The 27,176-nt window shown below is 48.3% G+C and overlaps 1 long non-coding RNA gene across 1 annotated transcript in view; it reads right to left on the reverse strand.

Moving 5' to 3' along the window:
- Positions 1 to 20,719: 20,719 nt before the first annotated feature.
- LOC117095787 overlaps positions 20,720 to 27,176 on the reverse strand; it is a 28,319-nt gene continuing 21,862 nt past the window's right edge. The window contains exon 6 of the long non-coding RNA XR_004442182.1: positions 20,720 to 25,768. This is a non-coding gene — a long non-coding RNA (uncharacterized LOC117095787). The remainder of the gene's footprint in view (positions 25,769 to 27,176) is intronic.

A 27,176-nucleotide genomic window follows, 5' to 3' on the forward strand; every position in this document is an offset into this window, starting at 1 on the left:
CTGCCTCTCCTTTGCTTCTTTCTCCACAAAATTATTTGTCCAAAAAAAAAAAAAAGTTGAGTTAACTGAGGATTCTGGTTAGCTGTTCTGCAATTAATGCAGGTGTAATTATACAATACACGGGAACATTGGTCTAGAGCAGCGCCGCCCAGTGGAGCTTCCTGTGCTGATGTTCATGATGCACCCGCTCGGTGCTATGCGAATGGTAGCCCCTCACCACAATGGCAATAGAGGAACCGGATTTTAAATTTTATTTAACTTTATTTTATTTTATTTTATTAGTTTCGAGACAGTCTTGCTCTGTGCCCCAGGCTGGAGTACAGTGGCACGATCTTGGCTAACTGAAACCTCCACCTCCCGGGTTTAAGCGATTCTCGTGCCTCAGCCTCCCAAGTAACTGGGACTAAAGGCGCGCATCACTGCGCAAGCCACCACGCCCGGCTAATTTTTTGTATTTTTTTTCTTTCTTTTTTTTTTTTTTTTTTGAGACGGCATCTCGCTCTGTCGCCCAGGCTGGAGTGCAGTGGCACGATCTCGGTTCACTACAAGCTCCGCCTCCCGGGTTCACACCATTCTCCTGCCTCAGCCTCCCGAGTAGGTGGGACTACAGGCGCCCGCCACCTCGCCCGGCTAGTTTTTTGTATTTTTCAGTAGAGACGGGGTTTCGCCATGTTGCCCAGGCTGGTCTCGAACTCCTGAGCTCAGGCAATCCACCCGCCTTGGCCTCCCAAAGTGCTAGGATTACAGGCTTGAGCCACCGTGCACGGCAACTTTAATTATTTTAAATCTAAATAACCACATGTTCTTTGTGGCTAGCTTCCTGGATGGAGCCAGAAGAACAATGATAGGCAGCTCACCGGAGCCTTGGGCAGGAGGCTGTCTGGATTCAAATTCAGCAGCCCTGTGCTGTCCACGTGTGGTTGTGGGAATTCACTGAGACGACTCAGAGAGAGCCCCACGCTCAGTGTGGGGCACAGTGTAAATTCTCAGGAAAGCAAGGCTGTGTTGTTCTGACAGAACCCAAGGTTTGGGGGCTAGATTAGGCCAGCTTCAGCTTTTGTCATCCCCCTGGTTTCCACGCTCCTTCAGGCTCTTCCTAACTCAGGCATTGTAGCAGGCTGGCTTGTGTCCTCAAAAAGAATATGTTTAAGTCCTAACCCGTGGTACCTGTGAATACGACCTTATTTTGAAATAGGGTTTTTGCAGATGTGATTAAAGGTCTTGAGATGAAATCATCCTGGATTGAGGGTGGGCCCTCCATCCAATGACTGGGTGCTTTTAAGAAGAGAGGACACACAGGGAGATACAGAGAATGTCAGGTGAAGTAAGGGACAAGATTGGAATGATGCACCTACAGGCCTGGGGACCCCAAGACATGCTTGGAGCCACCAGAGTGAGGGGGAGCCATGAACGATTTCTCCCTAGAAGCTTCGGAGGAAATGTGGCTCTGCTGACTCGTTGGTTTCAAACTCTGCACTCCAGGACTGTTCAAGAATCCCTTTCAGCTGTCCAAGCCTCCTAGCTTGTGCTATTAATAATTTGTTATGGCAGCCCTAGGAAGCTAAGACAGGTGCCGTGAGTTCCCCTCGCTGAAAACCAGACTTCCTTATTTGGTGTCTTCTTTGGGAAAATATTTAGAATGCAATGGACCCATGATATGAGGATAGGTCCATCTAAAAAGAACCTTAAGAAGTTGCAGTGAGCCAAGATCGCGCCTCTGCACTCCAGCCTGGGAGACAGGGCAAAACTCCGTCTCAAAAAAAAAAAAAAGAACCTCAATATTCCATTGTGTTTGACTCCTTGAAAGGAGTTAAATTTCTTTATTTGTAACTTTTATTTTAAGTTCAAGAGTACAAGTGCAGGTTTATTATATGGGCAAACTTGTGTCGTGGGGGTTTGTTGTACAGATGATTTCATCACCCAGGTATTAAACCTAGAACCCATTAGTTGTTTTTCCTGATCCTCTTTTTCCTCCCACCCTCCAAAAGGCCCCAGTGTGTGTTGTTCCCCTCTATGTGTCCATGTGTTCTCATTATTTAGCTCCCACTTGTAAGTGAGAACCTGTGGTGTTTGGTTTTCTGTTTCTGCGCTAGTGTGCGAAGGATAATAGCTTCCAGCTCCATCCATGTCCCTGTAGAAGACATGATCTCATTCGTTTTTATGGCTGCATAGTATTCCATGCCATGCATGCACATTTTCTTTATGTGCATACACATTGATGGGCACTTAGGTTGATGCTGTGTTTGCTATCGTGAATGGTGCTGCAATGAACATTCACTTACATGTGTCTTTATAATAGAATGATTTATATTCCTTTGAGTATATACCAAGTAATGGGATTGCTGGGTTGAATGGTATTTCTGTCTTTAGGTCTTTGAGGAATCTCCACACTGTCTTCCACAATGGCTGAACTAATTTACACTCCCACCAACAGTGTAAATGTTTGAAAGGGGTTACATTCCTTAGCCTCATCATGAGGACCTGGTTCAGTGAGCAGAGTTGAGGGAAGGTAAAACAGGACCTGGAAATGGCCAGAGCTAGAGCACTACCCGAGTTGCCAGGACCAGGCTGGACTCTGCACATGAGGTTGTCCGGGGCGGGGCAGGGCAGGGCCAGTGCATGCCTGGAGCTGCCACCACTGTATCACAGAACACGGGGTCTTAACCTGGGTGAGGAGTCAGGAGGTCTGTGAACTTAGATAGAAAAGAAATTCCATTTTTATTTTCCCTGACTTCTAACTACTAATTGGCCTTTTCTTCCATTAGGAGCACAGGCAACAAAACACACAGTGGGGGACACACCTGTGATTGTCGAAATCACGGATATTTTCATACTGCATTGCAGCTGTTGCAGGTATCGTCAATAACTTTCATCCTTATCTCTGCTTTGTAATTATGGTAGTTATAAGGTGGACAACTCAGTCTTGTCTTAAGCTATTAATTAAAAAGCACGTGCACTATCATATCACAGTTTGGGGGGTGGGGGTGGGGATTGTTACGTTTTGTTACATTTTGTTAGCTATATTTTAACATACTGGTTTCCTTGGGAAGCCCATGTACTTTATTTCATGCATTTGAAGTCTGAATTCTGAGAAAGGGTCCATAGGCTTCCCCAGGCTGCCACAGGGGTTCATGACACAGAACAGGTAAGAGCCACTGGCATGGACGATAGAAACCTACACCAATGCTGTTGCATCACTTTTGAGACGAACTCTGTGCGACTGGAGTTTTTTAAAGACGCACTGTCACTTGAGGAAGACAGGTGATCTTCCTGCGGCACAAATAGAAGCAAAGCGATTTCTCTCTTTCTCTGTAGAGCAACACAACTGATAAATGGTCGATAATCTCCACCAAATTGGCAGCAGTAGGCTGCCCACAGGCAGCAGGCATATTCGTCTTTGTGAATTGTTTTACTATGACGCTGTCTCATTTCCAGGAATCAGACGGTTAAAATGATATATTTTTGTGGTTTGGCATTTGCAGCTTTGCTCTGGCTTCGCTGGTAACTGCCAACGTCTGCAAATTATTATGTGCTTAAAAAAAAATCAACCGCCACCGCAGGCTGCCCCCACGGTCCCTGGCTGGGCCAGGCCTCCTACCAGGCCACAGGGCAGAGTTCTTGGACCAGGTGGCAGCAGGGTCAAAACCCAGGTTGCCTAGGAAGCCCCAGAACACAGTTACGGATACAGCTAGGAGCCCAATACACACACGGCAGTCTCTCAGTTTCCAGGTACCAGTTCTCACATCATCCACGCATGTGTTTGAGGAAAGACAAAAAAAAAAAATGATGGTTGCCAAAAATAAAAATGTTTCCATGTCAAAGTTTATCAGTGTCAATGTCAAGAGACTTCTGGTTCTTAGACTCATTTTGGCTTGAGGCCACCAGAAGTGAACTCTGGTTTCTGAATGCAGAAGCAGAGGCACTGGCCGATCATGGAAGATGCATGGAACTGTTCAAGAGGTCCAAGCCTGGTGCTCAGAAACTTGGCAGGATCAAGCATCTCGCCCAGGAATTCACCCCCTGCTTGTCTAAGCTGGCTGGCTCTCGTGACTGGCTCAGAACAACAGAGCAGATGTTTGCGTGGGAGGCAAGCCTCACCCAACATCTGTCCTGCGGCGAGAAGGCCTGGGTGTTCACAGATAGAGCTGGAGTTCCCCGGTGGGTGGCACAGACCATTAGCTGGTGCTGCGTCACGTGTAATCTAATTACAGGGGGAAATAGGCTCAAACACCGGGTGATAAGCAGTGCAACTGCTTCGGGTGACTCTGGAATTCTTCCTCCGTTAATTTTCTCCATAACGCACATGATTGTCATAAGGGTTAATTAAAAAGAGCGTGAGTGGCCTCATGTCACATGTAGCTGGACCAGAAAGTGTTGAGTACCTGCTCATGCGTGCAGGAGGAGGAGGGAGGAGCATATCAGTGAACTTCACATGAAATTGAGTACTCCGGACTAGAGACGGTAGAGGGTTTTGCTGAAATCAGCACACCGCGATAATCCAATTAGGATATAATCAGATGGACTGTATAAACGAGGAGAATGGAAGGCAAAAGGGTGATTCCAGGGAGGCTTCCTGGAGGAGGTGAATTCTTCAAAGAGGTGATGTGCACAGGTAGAGGAAAGAAATAGGAAAAAAAAAAAAAAAGAGCACTAGAGCCAAGGACGGGGAGGGTCACAACCATAGGGACAAGGATCCAAAACCATGTGGTTAGAACCTGAAGACAAGGAACCAGACTCAAAGAAAAAGTTTTCTTCAAAGATCACAGCTGATGGGTGCAAGGAGGCATGGAGGGATAGAGGATGTCCAACCCCAAGCTATCAGCAAAGGTCCAACAACTGATATCTCTTGTTTGCAACCCATCTCAAAGCCACCAAGCCTTGTGTAAATATCACCCAGAGTGGCCAAGACACCAAGTGAGCAGAGCCTGGTGACATCCAGGATTTGCACATAGTGGGTGATGAATAAACCCATGCTGTCTGACTTGGGAGCTTTGACCTCAAGCTCATCACCTCTATTATTTGTGGATGAAGTCAACGATAGAGTTAGTTCTCGCTTGTTGATGAAGTGGCCGGTGCATTATTCTAAGCAATGCATAACATATCTGTTTTAAAAATGTTTTTGTATGCATCTTGGATCACATTAAAATTACTATGCATTTTGGACCATACAACAACTGATGGGGTTGGGAATAGGCAGTGGGCACTCCAGCCCTTCCTGCGCTGAAAGAAGGGATGTGCAAGCCACATGTTCTAAGAGGGTGGAGGCATCCTCTTACCTAAATACTAGACTGGCATCAGCAGCTGCAATCCCTGATCTAGTTGCCTTGCTGACAGTATCTCAAGCAATTGTTTTAATTTGAGACTTCATAATGACAATCCAAAGCTCACTTGATTATGATCATCACTGAGGAAGGCATTATTCAGAGTGTAGCAAATAGATAGTATAGCTTTATCCACACAGCATCATTCAGAGTGTGGCAAGCAAATCCTATGGCTTCAGCTACACACACACAAACACACACACATGTGAAGTCCGGAATCTCCGGCAATGCAGTTCTAGTGTCCCCAAGCCTGTGACCGGTGTGCAAGATAGCCCCGTTCTGGGTCTGGCCCGATCCAGGCGGATTTGGGTTCTGGATTTGCTCATCCCATGGACTGTCTCTGCTTCTGTGGATCCCACTCCAGAGAGTGCTGCCATTGCCTCTTTCTTCAGGCTCTGAAGCCTCTTTCCATTCAGAACTTGAAATTATTGCAGAGAACCCTTAGTTGTTTTGTCTGCAATCAAGTGATGGTGACTGCATTAGTCCCTGGGGCTGCCATAACAGCGCACCACAAACGGGAGGCTTGAAACAACAGGAATCTGTTCTCTCATCGTTCTGGAAACCATAATTGTGAAATCAAGGTGTCGGCAGGGTTGGTTCTCTCCAAGGACTGGGAGGGAGGATCTGTTCCCTCCCTTGCCTTTAGATTCCGCTGCTTCCAGCAGCCCCTGACTGTCACATGGCCTTCTCCCTCTGGAGTGTGTCTCTGTGCCTGTCCTCCTCTTCTTGTGACATCACCAGTCATACTGGAATAAGGGCCCACCAGACACGAGTATGATTTCATCTCAGCTAACTGCATCGGCAGTGACCCTGTTTCCAAATAAAGCCAAAAGCCATAGCAGCAGGGGTTAGGACTTCAATGTGTCTCTCGCAGGGACAGTTTAACCCACGACAATCAAATGCATAGTCCTCATTAACCATACATTAAGTCTGCTTTCTGCTGTGTCTAAGAGATGCGCTTTTCTGTCCGAGGTTGAAAATTAAGGCAGCTCCCTCCCTGCCAAGGTATCCCACACACAGGCCCCTGCCACAGCTGGTGGTTACTAGAAGTCTTACATACACTTCAGTCTTGCGACAATAATTTCGTGTTTCCATGCACCCATATATAGATCCTAGCGCTTTTGGCAGGAAAAGAAGGATTTCTAAGTTGAGGCTGTTTAAAAGCGTCTCCCCAGTGAAGGGTCACCAGATTTAGCAAATAAAAATACAGGACACCTTTGTTAAATTTGAATTTCAGATAAACAATGAATAATTCTTCAGGATAAGCATGTCCCATGCAATATTTGGAACACACTTAAACTATAAAAATTATGAAAGTTCATGTTGCCGGCCGTCCTGTATTTCAGCCGGCAAGCCTACACTGCTGGCACCAGAAAGTCCTTAAAGTGAGTCTCCTGATCCTTCACCACCCCCACCCTCAGTCCTGGCTCCATCTGCCCAAGAGGCTGAGGGTTTTCTATGTAACCCCCATGGGGACAAGGCATTACAAGATACAAGGATGTGAATGGAAAAAATCACAAGATCTATACATTTGCAAAGGGGATCTTTATTTCCTCTAAAGGATTACAGCCTGCAGGGTGGCCTTTCTGACAGGCTGGGAGACATAGCCTCTGGCAGAAACAGCCGACAGGCATCTGGAAGGAGGGGGCGTTGGGGAAGGAGCCTCATGCTGAACTGAACTGGCCAAACATACATATTCAGGTTCCAGGAGGAGCTATGAATATTCACAAAGAGAGTCCTGAGCCATGCCCACTGAACATACCTGGGTCCCATGTTCACTTTGGGGTGGAGGCTTCACATTTAAAGGCATTACAATGAGTCCCCACATGTCAAAAGGTGAAGCAGGGACTCAAAGGCGTACAAGTATGCAGCTTCTGTAAACCGGCCTGAACCGGGTCTATGGTTGGGGGGCTCTTATCAGGAGACCGAAATCAGCCTCTTGTCCAGTCAAAGCTATAGTCAGGGCTGTGGAACGGGGTCAGCCGGCGTCTGCGGGTGGATGAGCTGCAGTCGCCTGGGTCTTGCTTACCTCGGGGCCAGTGCATGTTTAGCTGCTGGAAAAAAGAAGACGCTGTGGCGTGAGGGCAGAGTCCGTTCTCTAAGTGTAGAGTGTGCGGCTCGACTCTTGCCTGGCATGGCCTCAGGTGCTGCTTATAATTTGGTGTCTTATTGCCATAAAGAGTCTGTGCTGTCGGTCTCGTGGTCTCTGTTTTAGCATGACTGCCAGTCATTGTCGTCTAAACCACAAAAGGGAGGGACTGTGACGAGGCATGTCCGGTTGCCCGTCCCGTCGTGGCTGGGAACTCAGTTTTCAGGTTTCTCTGGGGTCCCCCTGGCCAAGAGGGGGTCTGTTCAGTCACTTGGGGAACTTCAGATTTTGTTTTTAGTTCTGAAAGAGTAGCAAATGGGAGCCAACATGGAATTTAAAATGTATACCAGGTAATTCCCACAGTAAACCGCTCCGTGGACGTGCCTCAGATCTGACTCCGTGACAGTGCTGCCCCCTTCCCCGCCACGGTACTCCTCAACGAGCTGGACGCGTCCTCGCAGGAGAGAGAGCTGCCTCGTCCACACCCACAAAGAAAGAACTCGGCTCACATATTTCCCTGCAAATACAGGGGCTCTGTATGTAATTAACTGACAAAAACGCGGGTGGAATTGCAGATTTGGAAATAAAGTATGAGGCTCTATAACTCAGCCTGGCTCTGCACACACAAGCTGTCAACTGACATCTGAGCTGGACTAGAGTGGGAAGGGGGCTGGCCCCTGGTCAACACACACTGAACCCAGCAGCCAGTCCACACCCTGCTCAGCTGGCATGGGCTCTGCAGAGAATTCCAACTCCCTCTGCTCCCCACTCCTCACAGAGAGACCTCTTATCCAGTTTGAGAGAGGTGCGTGCATGAATGTATGCACGTGAGTGTACAGGCGTGTGTGCGTGCTTAATGAAAAGCAGCTTGTTCAGTGAGTCAAAGGCTTTGGGAATGAAATACAGCTCTGAGCCTTTCCACAGCAGCTTTGAGGGGAGGCGTGTGTTGGTCAGAGCATGAAATCAGACGCCTGGAACACTGCCCAGCCAAACCCACCCACAACTCTGATGCAGGGGCTCGCACAGAGCACGACACGTTTCTCTGGGTTTGTTTTTTCTTTATCTACAAAGAAGTAGAAGGAGAAGGGAAAAGGATAGGAGTCCTGAAAGCCTTATTACTGCCCACGAGGATCACTGGAATTGACTCAAGTCAGTGAAACGCTTTGAAGATTAACGGGCCCATATAAATGTTAATTTGTTATGAGGTTTCTGCTAGGACGTTAAACAGAGCAGGGAAGACTTGCCTATAAAACACAGCATGGAGTCCTTGGGTATAATTAGTGCCTATAAAGGTCTCTGTATCGGATTCAGTCAAGGGCCTTGCAGGAGGGCTGTACGGAGCCATTCCAGCCCTGTTTCTTTTAGGGGCAAAAGTGGGGCTGTGGACGAATAGGTTCCTCAGAACAGTCACTGCCTGGGAAGCAAAATCACAGAATGAAAAGCTAGGGACGGTCCCCTAACGTGGGGATGGGGCAATCAAATCAAATTTGAAAATCAAATTTCTTCAAAATGCCTTTGAAGAGCCTTGAGGGGAAGGCGGCAACAAAGTGCCGCTTGTCCACCATTACCTGCTTTCCTTAATGAGGACAAGACCCAGGTGGCTCGGTCACTGCGGCTCCCTGGAAGGGACCCTCAGGCCCCCAAACTTAGAAGTCCCCACCTTCCCACAGACTCAGGATGCTTCTTGTGGGAAAGCGCAGCCCACACTTACAGTGACAGCAGTCACGCTGACCTCAAAAATCCTCTAGGAAAATAAAAATTAAACCAATTCACAGGATGTTCCCCAAAGTCCTAGTTTAACAAACTGGAAAACAGCGTGACCCAGCTGTGGTCCAGAGGTCCTGGTGACCTGGTAGTGACACAGTCTTCTGAGGCTGCCTCTGTGCCACCCTTCTGTGCTGGGATGCACCTGCTGGGGGAAGCTGGGGTTAGGAAACCTAGTGGGTGACCAGGGAGAACTCAAGAACCAGCCAAGAAAAGCGACAGCAGACATATTCACATTTTAAAACGTTTCAGGTGCAGTTTACATACTCTGTAGAGGTTGGTAAAAGTTACACAAATTATGCAAATATCGTGTGGCTCACCTACTGTCATGGGCAATACTGTGCCCCCCACAAAATTAATATGTTGAAGCCTAACTCGCAGTTAGGGGTGACTGTATTTAGAAGCAGATGATTAAAGAGGTGATTAAGTTAAGACCAGGCCGTTTTGGGGGTCTTAATCCAATCTGACTGGTGTCCTTAGAGAAAGACACAGAGACCCCAGGATGCACAGAGGAGGGGCCTCTGCAAGCTGAGGAGAGGACTCAAGAGAAAGCAAACCCACAGGTGCCTTGACCTTGAACTTGTGACGTTGAGCTTCCATAACTGTGAAAAATAAACTCCTGCTGTTTAAACCTCCAGTCTAGAGGCTGGGCGCGGTGGCTCAAGCCTGTAATCCCAGCACTTTGGGAGGCCGAGACGGGCGGATCACGAGGTCAGGAGATCGAGACCATCCTGGCTAACACGGTGAAACCCCGTCTCTACTAAAAAATAGAAAAAACTAGCCGGGCGCAATGGCGGACGCCTGTAGTCCCAGCTACTCAGGAAGCTGAGGCAGGAGAATGGCGTGAACCCGGGACGTGGAGCTTGCAGTGAGCTGAGATCCGGCCACTGCACTCCAGCCTGGGCGACAGAGCGAGACTCCGTCTCAAAAAAAAATAAAATAAAATAAACCTCCAGTCTGTGGTCCTTTGCCATGACAGTCCCAACAAACCATTACAAAGACAGAGAGCCAGAGGCCACGGGGCTCCCACTGGCCTGGGTGCCTTAGGCAACACGCGCCATCCCTGGGGTCCTGGGTGCACCAAGCCCACCCCTGGCTCCTGGACACCAGCTCACGACCACAGCTCCATTCATCCAGAGGTCAAGTGGGCAGCACTAGGCAATAAGAAGAACACTGACTGGAATGAGCCGTTCAGGGCTTTGGGATCACCTCCTCCAGGCAGCCCTCTCTGACTGCAGCCACCCTCCTCTGAGCCAGGTACCCTGCACTACTCCTCCAGGCTCTCAAAGAACCCCGGAGTCCCACGTATCGGAGCATTTGCCACACCATGTGCTGACTTCCCGGCTCCCAGAGCCCAGCCCCAGGAGATCCTTGTTCTGGGGCACATTTCTGCCTTTCCTTATCCCTACGTTTCTCCTCCTCACTCAGCACCTGGCCCTGGATGAGCAGGGTTCTTATATTGAACAGCTCTCCACTGGCCATGACATCTGGATGCTGGAGGGAGCAGTAGCATGGGCACTGAAGCCTGCCGGGGGGGCCGGATGCTACTGAGCGGAGGAGGAAATGTGTCTTGGCAGAGTGAACAGTGTGTGTGCTGTTCACCCAGAGGTGAGCCGCAGCAGCTCCAGTGGCTGGAGAAGTTCAGGAGGGTTGTGGAAAAAAGCAGGAGGAGGTGAGGAGGGCTTCAGAGGGGGCTGCAGAGGTTGGGAAGGGCTAGGCCACCAAGGACCCTGTGAGCAGTTCAGGGCTATCTACTGAGAAGCGAATAACCCTAGGGGTTCTCTGCAGGTTGCAAGCCCTCCGGCCTCCAGTGGCCAGGAGTCTTCAAATCCCATAACCCCCACCCATGGTATTCTGCCCCTAAGGATGTCCACGGAGGAGAAGATTGGCCTTCCAAGGTTCTCCATCCACCCCTCAGTGAGGCTTTAGCAGCACTGAGCCCAGCAGACACTTCCGTAGCACCCGAAAGCCTCCTTCTTTTTGGAAGCCTCATCTGATCTGCCGTATCATTCGTCTCTGCCCTCTCCTCTCTGGGGCCTCTTTCCTTCCATCATCAGGGGAACTTGCTCCCCTGAAAGGAGAGGGCCAAGATGGGAACATTGTGCTACGTCAGCAGCCAGACACACAGCTCCCTGAGCTCCGAACAAAAGAAGTGCCAGGACCCAGCCAGGCACCTTTGTCAAAAGACAGCCAGTGTAGCCTCTGCTCCAGGGAGGCTCCAGCCTGTGGCCTGTGGGGGTGAAGACAAGCTCCTGTACAACCTGGCCCACTGGATATAAAACATCTATTTGACTTTGGAGAGGGGAAAAATACATCACATTGCTAGGATGTCTTTGGTTGCAGTGAATAGCCCAGGGAGAGGTGGAACCATTCATTCCGGAGACCAGCATGAGTGAGGAAGTTGACAGGGACAACGTGGGGCTTTCCAAACAAAAGAAGGAAGAAGCCAAAATAAGGATTTGGGACATTTGGCCGACAAATGGAGGAAATAATCATTTCCAAACCACTCTTGAATGTGCATTTCATCTGCATTGATAAGAATGCAAGCCTGCACACGCTTTCCACCCTGTGTCACCCCGTCATGGGCAGGGACTTGGTTTACAGACTTTTATATTTGCAGATGGCATCTCTCGTGCACATACATTTTGCATATGCTTTGACATAAATAAACCCGGTTTGGTTTTAAGAAATTTTAAACAAGTGATGTAAAAATATTGAAATAAGATGCTAAGGTTGCTAAGGTTTATTTGGAGTTCTCCTAGGATGCTGAAGAGGTGAAAAGAATAATTTCCAGAATGAAATTATTCCTCAAACATGTTAGACATTATATCAACTCTAGCACAATGCTTTGTATACAGCAAGACGGTGATAATATCTGTGATTGGCTGAATTAATTAATCAATCCATCATAGGCATTCAACATCTATTTATTAAACAGTTAAATGAATAAATGAATGGAGGCGAGGGACAGGGTGGCTGCATTTAAGTTCACATACTAACGAACCCCCATAATAAGCTTCAGTAGTTTTGCAATTTGTTATTGGCATCCTAAGTTCTGAAATGCAATATATTCTACATTTTCTCCCCTTTATTTCCTTTCCTGAAGTTTCTAAAATATGAAACAAAACATCCGTGTGCACTAGTGATCCCTGGCAACCTGCCATTGTCCACATTCCTTCTCTCTGCAACTCTCTCTGATATTCAGTTCTTGGCCTCCACTTGTCCCCAGATCATGTCCAGACGGCTGCGGGCTCCAAATGCCCAGAAGTCAGCTAATCCCGGGATCGGCAACAAGCCTTGGCTCTGGGCAGACCTCTTACCTTTTCAAGAGCTTTTTCATTGGGTCTTTGATTTTATTTCACCAACTCTGTGTGTCAGGACAGGCATGTTCTCGTATTCTCACTCTCTCTTTCATACAGACACACACGTGCACAAACACGAACACTTACCGCACAGGCTCATGCTCACCTCGTCCAAGGAACCCACGGCCCTGGTGTCCAGAGCACGAGAGCCCCGGGGTCAGCTGCTGAGGGTCAAGGCTGAAGCCAGCTCAAGATTTCCTTCCCCCACCAGTGCTGTCCCTGTCCCCATGCAGGGCAATGGTCCACCTGTTCCCAAGAAAAGGCCTCCAACTCCCTTCATCCAGTTCCCTGCCCCTGGGCCTGTCCTCATCCTAGCTCTGCTGAAGTCGACACAGGCCTCGGTCCTGTGCAGGAGTGGGGCACAGCGGGGGAGCTGCATTTAGAGAAGGAAAGGCCCCCAGGCTTCTGAGTGTGCGTACACACAGACAGGCCTCTGGGACACATTCTGGATGGCTCTGGGCAGATGGCTGTGTTTCCTCCTTTTTCCAGGAAAAAATTCCAGACGACGCATTGATCACAAATGCCAATATCCTGGTAATTGACAGGACTGGATCACGCTATGTGAAAAGAAAAGACGCCCGACATGCTTTATATACATGTGCACCGTGCACGCTGTCTCTGTCTCTAGCTCTGTCTCTGCGGACCTGTCTCAGTGCTCCGTCTCTGTCTCTCTTTGTGTGTCTCTGTCTCTCTCTGTAGCTCTTTCTCTGCCTGTGTTTCCCTGTCTCTGTCTGTCTGTCTCTGTCTGTCTCTGTCTCTCTGTCTCTGTCTCTCTGTGTGTCTCTCTGTCTCCCCCCTCCCTCCCTCTCTCTCACACACACACATCCCCACTGTGCGTCCCTCACACTTCCTATAAGCCCCTCCTGGAATGGTCCACCCCCAAGGGGCACTCAAAAATGGGGACGCATTAACTTTCAGAATACCTGACCTCGCCACATGACCTCAGCCTGACTCTGGGTCCAAGCAGGGAGTGGAAAATATCCCCACGTGTAGCGGAGATGAGGCCGCAGCAGTGCAGACGGCATGGACTTGTTACGGGATGTGCACGGCGTGGGAGACAGGGGTTGATTCTGGGTCCCTGGCTCCAGGCAGTGGTTGGGTTGCGAAGCTGTTCACCCAAGTGAGGAACCAGGAGGGGGAACTAGTCTAGAGAGGTCAAGGCCAGCAAGTGGCATCTAGGGTACTTGGGGTTAAGAAGTGAGCAGAGGAGAAGAAACCAGAGAAGAACATTAGAAAGAAGAGATTTGGAAAACTTTCTTTCCTTCAACAAATGCCTGCCACGGCCAAGCACCTTTTGTGTGTGAGGTGCTGTTCTAGTCACCGGGCCTGCAGCAGGAAGGATGGGACTGCGCACCCGCAGGAGGCTGACTGGAAGGGAACAGCCTCGGGAGACAGACGAAAGACAGGAATGTAGCACTGGGCACAGCCAGCGGTAATACATGCAGCAGAAGAATGAAGCAAGGTGAGTGAAGAAAGCGTAGGGGGTGGCTGCAAACTTAAGCAGTGAATTCATCCACTAGGGCTGCCATCACAAAGTCCGCAGACTGGGCGGCTTCAACAACACACATTTAGTTTTCCACACTTCTGCAGGCTGTGAGTCTGAGATCACGGTGCCCGGAACACTGGTTTCTCCTGAGGCCTCTCTCCTTGGCTTGCAGGTGGCCTCTTTTCCCCGCCAGGCCTTCAGACCGTCTTCCCTCTTTGTGTGTCCTAATCTCTTCGTATAAGGACACCAGTCGGATTGGATTAAGGCCCACCCCATGACCTTCTTTTATCTTAATGACATCTGGGAAGGCCCTATCTCCAAATTCAGTCACATTCGGAGGTGCTGAGGTTTGAGACTTCAGCCTATGGATTTTGGGGGACACGATTCAGCCCATAACAGGTGTGGTGCAAGCCGGACACTTTCTGTGTGGACCCGCAGACCCACCCTTCCTGCTTTTCCTCTCTACCCTTTGCCCCAGGACACCGACCCACAAAATGCATTTATGACTCGCTGCCTCCCGGCCCCATGAAGCGGGAGCACATGATGACATGGCGAGGAAGGAGGAGGCTGTTTATTCCAGGCCCCTCCCTTCTTGATTGATTGATTGATTGCTTGCTTGCTTGCTTCGGGCAAGCCACATCCCTCTACCCTGAGGTAACAGCAGCTCTTAGGAGATGCACCTGCTCCATCCAGCTCTCTCCCCAGGTTCTGTTGATGATAACTGCTGCCTCCCCCGGCCCTTGAGACACAGCACTGGTAAGGGCTCCCCACTGTTTCTAGACCTGGGGTGTTGCAGCAACCTAAACCCTGCCCCCAGCTTTGTAATAGTACCTTTAATAAAATCTACTCTTAAGTTGCCACATCTTAGTGGGCCATCCGACCAATACAGGGGGATCAGACAGGAAGAATCAGAGAAATAAAAAGGAAATCAAGAAAAAAATGGGGTCCCAGAAGCCAAGATCATTTCAAGAAGTGGGGCATGATCTTATGATAAGAGTCGCAGAGGTTAAGAACTTGAAGAGAGGCCATGCATGTAGGAAGATGCCGGGCCCAGGCAACCCCAGTGGTTGGGGCAGTGGAAGGCAGGATGCTCATCAAAGCAAAATAAACTTAGTTAAGGAGAAGTAAGGGCAGATTTCATAGTCAGAAAACACGCAACAACCTTATCCACGCCACAGTGCACATTCAACAAGCACTTGTTGCCTTGAAGCCCTCATGACTCTCCAGTCCTGCGTGCAGCACACGCGTGACTGTGTGTGCATGTGTGTTGTGTGTGTGCATGCATGTATGGACACATACACAAATGAATGACCTGTGATACGGGGCTTTATTCAATTACTGTATATAATATACAGATATCTAACTCTCAGAATGCAAGGCTGAGCAATAAATATTAAATAACAATAAATATTAATCTAGCTTTGACAAGCCTTATTTATGAAAGTCACACCTCTCCAAAGATATGTTTTATATTACTCGTTAATTTATGATAAAATCTTTATATTTTTGTTTTTTGGTATTAAAGCCCTTTCTTTTTTAATAGACTATTTTTAAAGCAGTTTTAAGTTCACAGCAAAATCGAGCAAAAAAGCACAGAAAGTTCCCATGTACTCCCTGTCCCTGCCACCCCACACAAGCCTCCCTCACGGTCAGTATCCCACACCATAACGTCCAGTTTTAAAATATGCTTCGACCCATTTAAACAACCATAGAATGTTCCCAAAATCTTCCTGACAACAAACAGCATGAATACGTACCTACTGGCCGGGAGTGAGAACCAAGAGGTTGAAGATTTTCTTCCGTATTGTTCTCAAAGCCAAGACTTAGGCCTACAGCAAACATCCAGCCTCCTCCCTCTGCCTTGGCCGTTCTGTCTTGATCACCACAGCTGTGTACTTCAGCAGTTGCAACCACTTGCTTTCCAAGCCTACGAAATCTTCCTTTTCTCCAGTTGCAAGGGGTAGGCATTGGCTAAAGCAAATCATAATCTCTGTGGGTGTACCTGGGAGGCAATGAAACACAGTAGCTGAATGCCTCCATCCCACAGAGACAGAGTTATAGTGGACTGCCATTCACTCACAGTGCAGAAACATCTTTGTCTAAGCATAACATCGTCCAGCCAGTTACAGGAATAAGTGGCTTCATCTCAAAGTAAAAGTTAAAAAAGAGGCTGGGCGCGGTGGCTCAAGCCTGTAATCCCAGCACTTTGGGAGGCCGAGACGGGCGGATCACGAGGTCAGGAGATTGAGACCATCCTGGCTAATACGGTGAAACCCCGTCTCTACTAAGAAAAATACAAAAAACTAGCCGGGCGACGAGGCGGGCGCCTGTAGTCCCAGCTACTCGGGAGGCTGAGACAGGAGAATGCCGTGAACCCGGGAGGCGGAGCTTGCAGTGAGCTGAGAGCCGGCCACTGCACTCCAGCCTGGGCGGCAGAGCAAGACTCCGTCTCAAAAAAATAAATAAAAAAAGAAAAAAAGAAAAATAAAAAAAAGAAAAAAAAATTTAAAGGAAACTGGGATCTTTTGGCTCAACTAGCCGGTCTTGCATTTGGAACTGAAATCAGAGGCCAGCCTCCAAAATGGGCAAAGGACTTGAATAGATGTCTCTCCAAAGAAGGCATACAGATAGCCGGTGAGGACCTGAAAAGACCTTCAACATCACTAACCACTAGGGAAATGCAAAGCAAAACCACCATTTACTACCACTTTTCAACCATCAGGATACCTAGTGGGTTTCTCTTTTTCCATTCCTTTCTTTAAAAAAAAAAAAAACTTGTATTTTAGGTTCGGGGGTACCTGTGGAGGTTTGTTACATAAATAAACTGGTGTGTCATGAGGGTTTGTTGTATAGATTATTTCATCACCCAGATATTAAGCCCACCCAGTACCCAATAGTTATCTTTTCTGCTCCTCCTTCCTCCCATCCTCTACCCTCAAGTAGACCCCAGTGCCTGTTGTTTCCTTCTGTGTTCATGAGTTCTTATCATTTACCTCCCACTTATAAGTGAGAACATGTGGGACTTGGTTTTCTGTTCCCGTGTCAGTTTGCTAAGGATAATAGCCTCTAGCTCCATCCATGTTCCCACAAAGGACATGATCTCATCCTTTGATATAGCTGCATAGTATTGCATGTGTATATGCACCACATTTTCTTTATCCAATCTGTCATTAATGGGCATTTAGGTTGATTCCATGTGTTTGCTATTGTGAACGGTGCTGCAGTGAACATTTGTGTGCATGTGTCTTTAAGGTAGAATGATTTATATTCCTCTGGGTATATACCCAGTAATGGGATTGCTGGGTCGAATGGTAGTTCTGTTTTTAGCTCTTTGAGGAATCGCCGTATTGCTTTTTACAATGGTTGAACTAATTTACACTCTCACCAAAAGAGTATAGGAGTTCCCTTTTCTCTGCAACCTTGCCAGCATCTATTATTAATTTTTTTTTACTTTTTAGTCATAGCCTTTCTGACTGGTGTGAAATGGGATCTCATTGTGGTTTGGATTTGCATTTCTCTAGTGATCAGTGATGTTGAGCTTTTTTTCATATGCTTATTGGCCGCATGTATGTCTTCTTTTGAGAAGTGTCTGTTCATGTCCTTTGACCACTTTTTAATGGGGTTGTTTTTCTTCTGTATATTTGTTTAAATTCCTTATAGGTGCTGGATATTAGACCTTTGTCAGATGCATAGTTCGCAAATATTTTCTCATTCTGTAGGTTGTCTGTTTACTCTGTTGATAGTTTCTTTTGCTGTGCAGAGGCTCTTAGTTTTAATTAGATCCTACTTATCAATTTTTGCTTCTGTTGCGATTGCTTTTGGTGTCTTTGTCATAAAATCTTTGCCCACTGCTATGTACAGGATAGGATACCAAATATTTTTTTAAAAGAGAGAAAAGAAGCAGCGTTGTCAAGGATTTGGAAACATCAGAACACACACATTGCTGGTAGGAATATAAAGTGATACGGTGTCTGTGGCATGGTAATTCCTTGAAAAATTAAACATGGAATTACTACATCATACAGCAATTCCACTTCTGGATACCTACATTAGAAAACTGAAAACAAAGACTTGAACAGATATTTGCACAACAATGTTCATTATTCACAATAGCCAAAAGGTAGAAACAACCCAAATGTCCATCAGTAGATGAATAAAATGTGATACATGCATGTAATGAAATATTATTCAGCCTTAAAAAGAAATGAAGTTCTGACTCATGCTGCAACACAGATGAACCTTGAGGATATTATGCTAAATGAAATAAGCCAGACACAAAAGGACAAATACTGTATAATTCCATTTATATGAGTTACTGAGAATAATCAAATCATGGAGACGGAAAATGGAACCGTGGTTACCAGGAGATGAGAGGAGGACGGAGGGAGGGAGTTGGTGTGTCGTGGGTACAGAGTTTCAGTTCTGCAAAATAAAAAAAAGTTCTGGAGATGGATGATGGCGGTAGTTATGCAGCAGTATGAATGTCTTTAGTGCCACTGAATTGTACACTCAAAAAGGGCTAAAATGGTAAATTTTATGTTAGATATTTTACCATGATTTTTTTTAAGTTCACTTAAATAAAAAATCAGGAGCCAGCACCCCTTTTTGCACCAAGTCTTCCCATCAGAGCAGGGATAGGCCAGGGAGGCTGCCTGTGTCAGAGTCACAGGGGACAGTGGTTTCAGGTGGGGATGGGCCTGGGAGGCAGGGGCAGCCTCATTCTCTCCTGTCCTCTCTCTCGCCAGGGATGACATGAAGGTAAGTGGTGGAACCAGCATCCAACCCAGAGACCCTCGTCCTTATCCACCTTCTGCTGTTTCTGCCCACAACCCAGTCTCCTGCACTGTGCTGAGGTCCATCTGCTCAGGCCCTGGCAGATCAGACACCATACCTTCCTCTCTGTTCATGGGTTCAGTATTTGCCTCAAATGCCCTTGGTTCTCTCGTGCTGGAAAAAGAACATCTGAGAAAGATATCGATGGTTGACAGTAGGAAAATCAGAGGTATCTTTGCAAATTAGAAAACAAAGTGAAAGACCTGATAGGTGATACATTTTCTACAGAAACTCAGCTTTGTTTCCCTATTCTCGTCCCATCATTGTTACATTCCTGGCCCAGCTCACCCTCGGCACCAGGCGGCACTGCCCAGGAGTGAAACCGTCCCTTACTTGGACAAGCAGGGGGAGACGTGCAATCCACAGAGCCCCCAGTTTACTTGGCCTCCCCGTAGGTTTCTGCTGTAGCCTGAGTGAGGTTTACAAGAAGACCCTCATTCTCCATCTTATAAGGTTCTTCTTGGAATATTCCAGACAGGAATGGAGCTGACGAGATGCTTGGAAGGGTGCTGGGCTGCATGAAGCCACCTGTCCATTTCCCCACCCTGAAATAGGGTCGCAGTGGATGAGCGCCCGCTTTTAGGGACATTGGAGGTGGGAAGTCCATTGTTACTCCTGTGTTGACATCACACGCTAGAAGGGAGTCCTGTTTCCTCTCCCTGAATCCCTGACACTGCAAGGAAGCTATTTCCTCAAACTCTTGGGAAGCAGGGGAACTCCTGGCCACCAGCCTTTGTTTAACAGCCCTTCCTGTTGTCAAGGAGTGATGCCCCCACCACCCCCTGGCTCTGCTGCAAAGCAGGTGATTTAACTTTGAGTCATCTGGGTGACGTCTCAGAAGCCGTAGAGGCTCACCATGACCTGTCCCAATGGGAAGACAGCTGAGTGCGGGATGCATGGAGACCCAGCCTTGACCACCACTGGGGAGGGCAAGCTCAGGAGAAGGAAGAGGGTGACTGGGAGGGAGGAAAACGCAATAGGACAGTGGCTATGCAACTTGAGCACCACAAAATCCCCTGGGGCTTGTGAGAACACAGATGTCGGGGCCCCTCCCCAGCATTTCTGATTCAGGAGGGCCCGGCAGGGCCTGAGAATCGGCGTTTCCAACGAGTCCAGGGTGGTGCTGAGCCTGCTGATCTGCGATTGGATAAAGATGCCCCGTGATGGTCGTTTCTGGAAGGGAGCCACCCACCCTCCACTGCCTCAGGACCAGCCTTGGTGCCCACCCTCCTCCATCCCCACCTTCTTGCCCCCAGCAGGGCTGAGTCCTCCCCACACCCACCAGCCACCCCATCTCTGCTGCTGCTATGCTCTGCTCCTCGGACAGTCCTGGGTATTTCCCCGTCTTGCTCTGCATCTCTGAAAGCTGCCTGGGCCTACACCTTTGGCAGGGGCCCTGACCTCCGTGACTTGCCAGTTCCCTGCTCCTTATAAAGCCCCCACCTGCAACCTGACTGACAGACTCAGGGATCCTCTTACCTGCCTGTGATGTCTTTTCCTACCCAGACTGACCTCCCATCTGCGAAACCCTCCCATCCTTGGATGCCCAGCTTGACATCCTCCAAGGATTCTCCTCTTTAAGGCTTTCCAACTCCCAAGCATTAAAAGTACCTCTTTCTTCCCTAGTGCCCACAGAGCAGTCACTGTTTCTCAGCTATGACTTCTTACGAGTAACACTGAAAACACAGAAAGATTCCTGTCTCTACCAAAAACCTTTAAAAATTAAGAATTAGCTGGGTGTGGTGGCGTGTGCTTATAGTCCTGGCTACTCCGGATGCTACAGGAGGGGGATCGCTTGAGCCCAGGAGTTCAAGGTTGCAGAGACGGTGCCACTGCAGATTGAAACCCTGTCACTAAAAAAAAAAAAAAAAAAAATACACAAAATAAAATAAAAATAGGTAGATAGATGATTGACAGATATGAAGGTATGACATAGCGATGTACGTCATACTTCATTGTTATTGAATGTATGCTTTTGCAAACTCATCCCCTACACAACACTGCCCCCGCTCTCCAACCCAGATCTGGAGTACATCCCCAGGCAGGAGCTCCAATAAACTCCGATTCACTCATCTATGTTGTATTATAGTAATTGTTTATACATATATAAACAGAAATTTATACTTATTGTTACTATTTGTGTGTACATGTTTATGGTAGGCAGAATAACATCCTCCCCACCCCCAGCAAAATATGGCAAAATAGGGCCATCTCCTAATCCCTGGAACCCATGAACATGTTACTTTCCACGGCAAAAGGGACTTGGCAGGTGTGATCAAGGTTGAGATAAGAAAATTCTTATGGACTATCCAGGTGAGCCCAATCTCATCACACGAGCCCTTGAAGTGGGGATCCTTTCCCCGATGTGGGCACGAAGAGGTGTAAGCACCGAAGGGTCAGAGACAGAGGAAGGGGCCACCAGCCCGGGGCAGGAAGAAGCCGGAAAGCACAGGAGAACAGAATCTCCAGAAAGGAGAGCAGCGCCGCCACTTTCACGTTAGACCCAGGAGACCTGGGTCAGGCGGCTGGCCACCAGGAGTGTAAGATAGTAAGTTTGCATTGCTTTAAGCCACCGTGTTTGTGATAAGTTGTTAGAGCAGCAGCAGACCTAATACAGCATGTGCGTGTGTATGTGTCTGCATACACACGTGTATGCACTTGTGTCCCTGCTATGCCAGAGTTCTTGAAGACAAGATGTGTGCTCAGTCCACCTTTGTATCCCTTATGGAACCCAGAAGGAACCATCGCAGTGAGGACATGTTAGCGTAATTCCACCCATATATTAGTAGTTCTTAAATGACACACAATGTACGTTGACCGGGGCTGACATTCATTTCTAAGCCGGGAAAGATGGTAATGAGGTGCAAAGAGGAAACCTGTTGCTCTGGAGGTTGCCAAAATCTCTCACCTCAGAAGAGGCTTTCTGGGAGATGTCATGGCCCAAATCAAGCCATAAGGAACTGTGTCTCTGACCTGTAAGTATTTCCTTTGATAATGAAGAGCTCCACTCACGCTGTTGCCAGGTAGAACCCTGGAGCTGCCATGTATCCTTCCAGAGCCTCCACCTCCCACTGATCCAGCCCAGAGACTGGATCAGCTGCAGCAGCTACAAGGAGCCAAGTCACAGCACAGGGCATCAGAAGACCCCAGGCCAGGCCCTGCCTTCCAGCCCCTCACCCCTCTCCTTGCTGAATCTGGAAGCTAGCTAAGTCCAGGCAGGCGGTTGGAGGGATAGAGAAGGCCCAGGGACGTTCTGGGTGCCAGACGCAGGAGGGGAGACCAAAGGCTGGGAGAAGAGGGTATTTCCAGGAAGGAGACGCCCTGCTGGGAAATCCCGACCCCGGCCAGTGGCCAGGATGCCAGCTCTCTGCTAAGCCTAACAAGCCTGGTCACAGACACAGCATCGAAGTCCCAGTCCCAACCAGCTAGGCCAGGTGTGTGATGACATCACGGCGCTAATGACCCCGGCAGGTGACCGAAATCAACCTCCGGTCTGGGAATAAAGAGTCACTGACATGATAAACACTGAAAGCCAAGCAGATAAGATGAAATGGGCGGGTGGCTTCCCTGAAAGAGTTACTGAAGGGTTGTCCAAGCCTTTGACGACCTTCATCTGATGAACACTTATTGGTTGCATGGTTGGTATGAGCCAGGTGTGGACGCAAAGGTAAGCAACACATTCCCTATCTAGGAGGAGGCAGAATAACTAAGATTTCTTGGGAATAAAATCTGACCCAGCTCCTAGTACCTGCTCAACAATCTTAGCTCTTTTATTTACATTTATTCAGTCTGATTTGCTCCCCACTTCCTGTTCCCATCCCTCAGCTTTTTCTTTTAGTGCAAGCATCTAGTCCTTCCCTTGATACCAATGCAAATAGCCAAGACCCTTCCATTCATGCAAGACCCCATCTTCTTCCACTGCTAAAGAACTCTTGACTTAGTACAACACAAAAGACTTAAATTGTTTTCAGTTTATCTACACGAGGCCCGGCACGCTAAAATTTGTGACCTTTTGCAACTTCCTTTCTTTGCAAACCAATACAGAAAAAGGTGACCATCCTTCAAGCAGCCAGTTAGGTGGTTGATAAATACCCGAGTTCTAAGAAAGAGAATTTCCAAGGGAAGAGGTAACTTCTGCACCTCCTCACAAGAGTGCAGCGTGCATGGGATCCTAATTTCTCAACCTGGGCCTTCCATTTATAAGTCATTCTAATGGCAGATACTATGAAAATATTTGCACTCTCTCACATCGCCCAGAATCTTCTTGTCATCAGATGTCTCATAGAGGAAGGAGTCATTTTCTGGGAGATCTAACCACAAGAAACATCTGGAGCCTTCTTAGAAGCCAGGGTTAAAGGTCAGGGTGACTGGAACATAGGGATGGTCACATCATTCCTCTCCTAGCTTTACGTCAGGGAAACAGGCGGTACCACGGTGTGATTCAGGGCGGCGTGTGACATCAGCCTGCATGCTGTGGGGGCAAGAGTGTGCCCTTATTAAAAACAAGCCCTCGAGAGATGAGAACCAATCTTTGGAGACACCAGCATTAAATGCCAGGAGCTTGGCCGTTGGCTATAGGAATTTCCCAAACAGCAACGTCTGTTACTAAGGAAACAACAATATCACTGTAATCCTCTAGCAGCTACTGTTTTACAGCACTGACCGGGGAGACAATGGTCTTGCGCCTGCTCACTCACTCGGTCCTCCCAGCAGCCTTGCCAGGGATATGTGTGTGACATCCTCAGCACACCCTAGGATGTGAAACTGTGTGAATCAGCCCATTCCTCAGATGAGGAGACTGAGGCAGCTGGGAAGTGTGTCCTGCTTGGGTCACATAGTGAGTGAGGGGCAGAGCTGTGACGACGAAGTTCTCCCACTCCAGCCTCCTCTGTAGGGCCCTGTCCACCGCATTGAGGCCAACCTTCACACCCGCTGGGCTGCTGTTTCTCAGAGGGTTTCCATCGGTCTCCTCGGCTCTGCAGCCCCAGCCTCCTCCACTTCCTCCCTCATCTTTATCTCTCCAGCACATGCTCACAAAGAGGAAAAGGACCACCGCAGCAAGCCAAGCTGTCTGTCCAGAATGGACCGTGGGCCGACACCAGGCCTTCTCTTGAACCCCTTCCCCACAGAGCCTTGCGGGCAGCCACAGAGCCTTGAGCAGGAAGCAGTGAGGAGGGAGACAGCGGAGTGGCGGGGCGGGGGGTGGGAGGGTAGGGGGAGCACCGAGGCTGGGGCCACCGCCCTGCCAGAAGCTGGAAGGCACTTGCTTTTATGCTTTCAGAGGCAGGTCCCTGGAAGAAGGTCTCCCCAGCTGTATGCATTTCCTAGGGCTATCATAAAAACGACCACAAACTAGGTGTTAATTCTTTTGTTCTTAAAACAATAGAAATTTATCGTCTCATAATTCTGGAAGGCAGAAGTCTGGCAACAAGGCGGTGGAAGGGCCACGCTCCCCTGAAGGCTCAGGGAGGAACCTTCCCTGCCTGTCCCAGCCACCATTCCCTGGCCATGGCTGCACCGCCCCCATCTCTGCCTCCAGCTTCACGCAGCCTTCTTCCTGTGTTTCCCCTTCCTAGAAGGAGAGCAGGCATTGGATTTGGGGCCACTCTAATTCACTATGACCTTATCTTGACTTAACATCTGCAAAGACCCTGCTTCTAAATAAAGTCACATTCTGAGGTTCTGGTTAGACATGAATTTGGGGGAACATTATTCAATCCACTTAGCAATGTCCTGTACTTACTCTGCCAGGCCTCTCCTGAAAACAAGCAGGTAGAGACACCACCCAGAGGAGCATCAGGACAGTGTCTGGCATCTCCAGCCTTCCTGGTGACAGGCAAACTCAGGAAGGTGGGGCTTGGGTCCCAGCTCCCCAATTCCTGGCCACATCTCTCAGCTTTTTCTTTCAGTGCAAGCGTCTAGTCCTTCTGTTGATACCAATGCAAATAGCCAAGATCCTTTCATTCATGTAAGACTCCATCTTCTTCCACCACTAAGAACTCTTGGCCTAGTAGAACATAAATGACTTAAATTGTTTTCAGTGTATTTACATGAGGCCTGGCACTCTAAAATTTCCAAGGGATATAGATTAGGGGATGGGATGGGGGGATGAAAGAACATCAAGTTTGACTCCATCCATACTTGGGGAAGAACTGCAAAGTTTCCTGGGGTCTACATAGGCCGGAAAAGACATGTTCCCAAAGTTACACAGCCCTCGTTCCTCAGATATTCAGTCTTGCACAGAATGTCAGGCAACCAGTTTTCCAACTTCAGGTTTCTAAGTCGATTTCCTCCCAAGTTCTATGCATCTGTATATTGGAAAGCCCTGCAGCTGGGGTCGGAAGTCCTGGCTGGGCTTCAGGACTTTATCGCATTGGGTGAGTCCATGGGTCCTCAGTCAGAGATTCCACAGTAACATATAGAGAGATGAGGGCAGAAACGTGGCTCAACATGGCAACCCCATGACTGCCGATGGGGACCACCACATGAGAGTGCTTCCCAAGCTCCACGAGCCACCCAACCCTTCCTGGTCATGAGTGATCAGAACACCCCAAATGACTGTTGAGATGCACTCAGTGGATCAGAAAGGCAAGTGGGTGAGAGCAGATCACAGCTCTCCAAGAGCAAGGTTCTCTAGGAAGGAATGATCCAGAGAACAGAGTGGGTGTCAGATGACTTGGGAGAAACACTGTTCCGTGTAGTTGAGGGGATTCAAGATTTAAACTTGAAGAGCTGAGTCAAGTATGAAATGGGGCTTCTGTTTTTCCACTGGGTTTATTTAAACAGTGGGTCCCCTGCTTCTTCCAGCCCTTTCTGTGGTCGAAAGACATCATCGGCCAGGTACTTTCTGTTTCCTCTGTCCTGCTGGCCCCCAGGCTCCAGGGAATCCTTCTGCCCTCCAGCGAGATGACACCTGATGAGAAAAAAGAATATCAAGTCAGTGCAAGCAGTGTGCATCTCCACGGCACAGCTAGCTGCCCCAGGGGACTGCTCAACTCACTTTGTACTTGAAACATTTCTTTTTTTAACCTAAACTAAATTTAGGAGCTAGCCAACAGAACAGAATAACAGGAAAACTCACGCCAAAGCCCTGGCACCTCCCACCCTGTCCCACCCAGCTTCCAGCTTCCTCTTTTCTCAGCCAAGAACCCTGACAGCCTGACCCTGCCGGCAGAAGGTCCTGTATTTCCCAGCAGCTGATGGCGAAGATTCAGAGCCTCACACTGAATGTTCTTCCAGCAAAGGAACAGGGTCCAGAGAGCCGTGCACAGCCCACGGCCCCTCACAGAGGGGGATCCCAGGCAGAAAAGGACTCAAAATCCAAACCTGGCCACTCACAATCCCCTTCCTGCATTTACTTCCTCGTTACCCTTACAGGTATAGAGAGAACAGGAACGTTTCTGTTTTAGAATAATGTTTCTTAGGTTGTATTCCACATGGTGTGAACTTTCTAGAAAAATGTTTTCATGTTATATTTCCATTCAGTTGACAATATAAATTTTTAAAATTATTCTACTTCCTTTTTTTTTTTTTTGAGACGGAGTCTCGCTCTGTCGCCCGGCTGGACTGCAGTGGCCGGATCTCAGCTCACTGCAAGCTCTGCCTTCCGGGTTTACGCCATTCTCCTGCCTCAGCCTCCCGAGTAGCTGGGACTACAGGTGCCAGCCACCTCGCCCGGCTAGCTTTTTGTATTTTTTAGTAGAGACGGGGTTTCACTGTGTTAGCCAGGATAGTCTCGAACTCCTGACCTCGTGATCCGCCCGTCTCGGCCTCCCAAAGTGCTGGGATTACAGGCTCGAGCCACCGCGCCTGGCCAAAAATTATTCTACTTTCATAAATTCACAGTTGAAAGACAGTTTTGTAGAATAAGACTAACACAGTGTTTTACAAATGAGAGAGAATCCATTGTTTTTTCCCCTTTAAATGGGATCTAAGCATTACTCAAATTTGGAAGAGAGAAAAAAAGCAGCTTTACAATAGAATCGGTAATCCAGTGGTCCTCAAGGTGTGCTCTCAGGGCCAGCAGCTCAGCATCACCTGGGAGCTTGTTAGAAATGCAAACTCCTGGGCCTCACCCAGATCTTCTGAATCAGGACTCTGAAATCCATGTTTTAACACGCCCTCCAGGGAATTCCGACACAAACTAAACCTGAGAACCGCTGTTGCAATCTAATGAATATTCAAATTGTTATGCTAGAACCTGGAATTCTAGCATCTCTTACCACATATTTTTAATCGAACCCAGGGCGTTTCTGCACATATTTTCACCTGCCACCTATTTCACTTTGTAATGGGTTCCTTTGGCCAATTAGATGATGCCT

This window comes from Trachypithecus francoisi, unplaced genomic scaffold (assembly GCF_009764315.1).
Source record: "Trachypithecus francoisi isolate TF-2019V2 unplaced genomic scaffold, Tfra_2.0 Lachesis_group14, whole genome shotgun sequence".
Lineage (NCBI taxonomy): Eukaryota > Metazoa > Chordata > Mammalia > Primates > Cercopithecidae > Trachypithecus > Trachypithecus francoisi.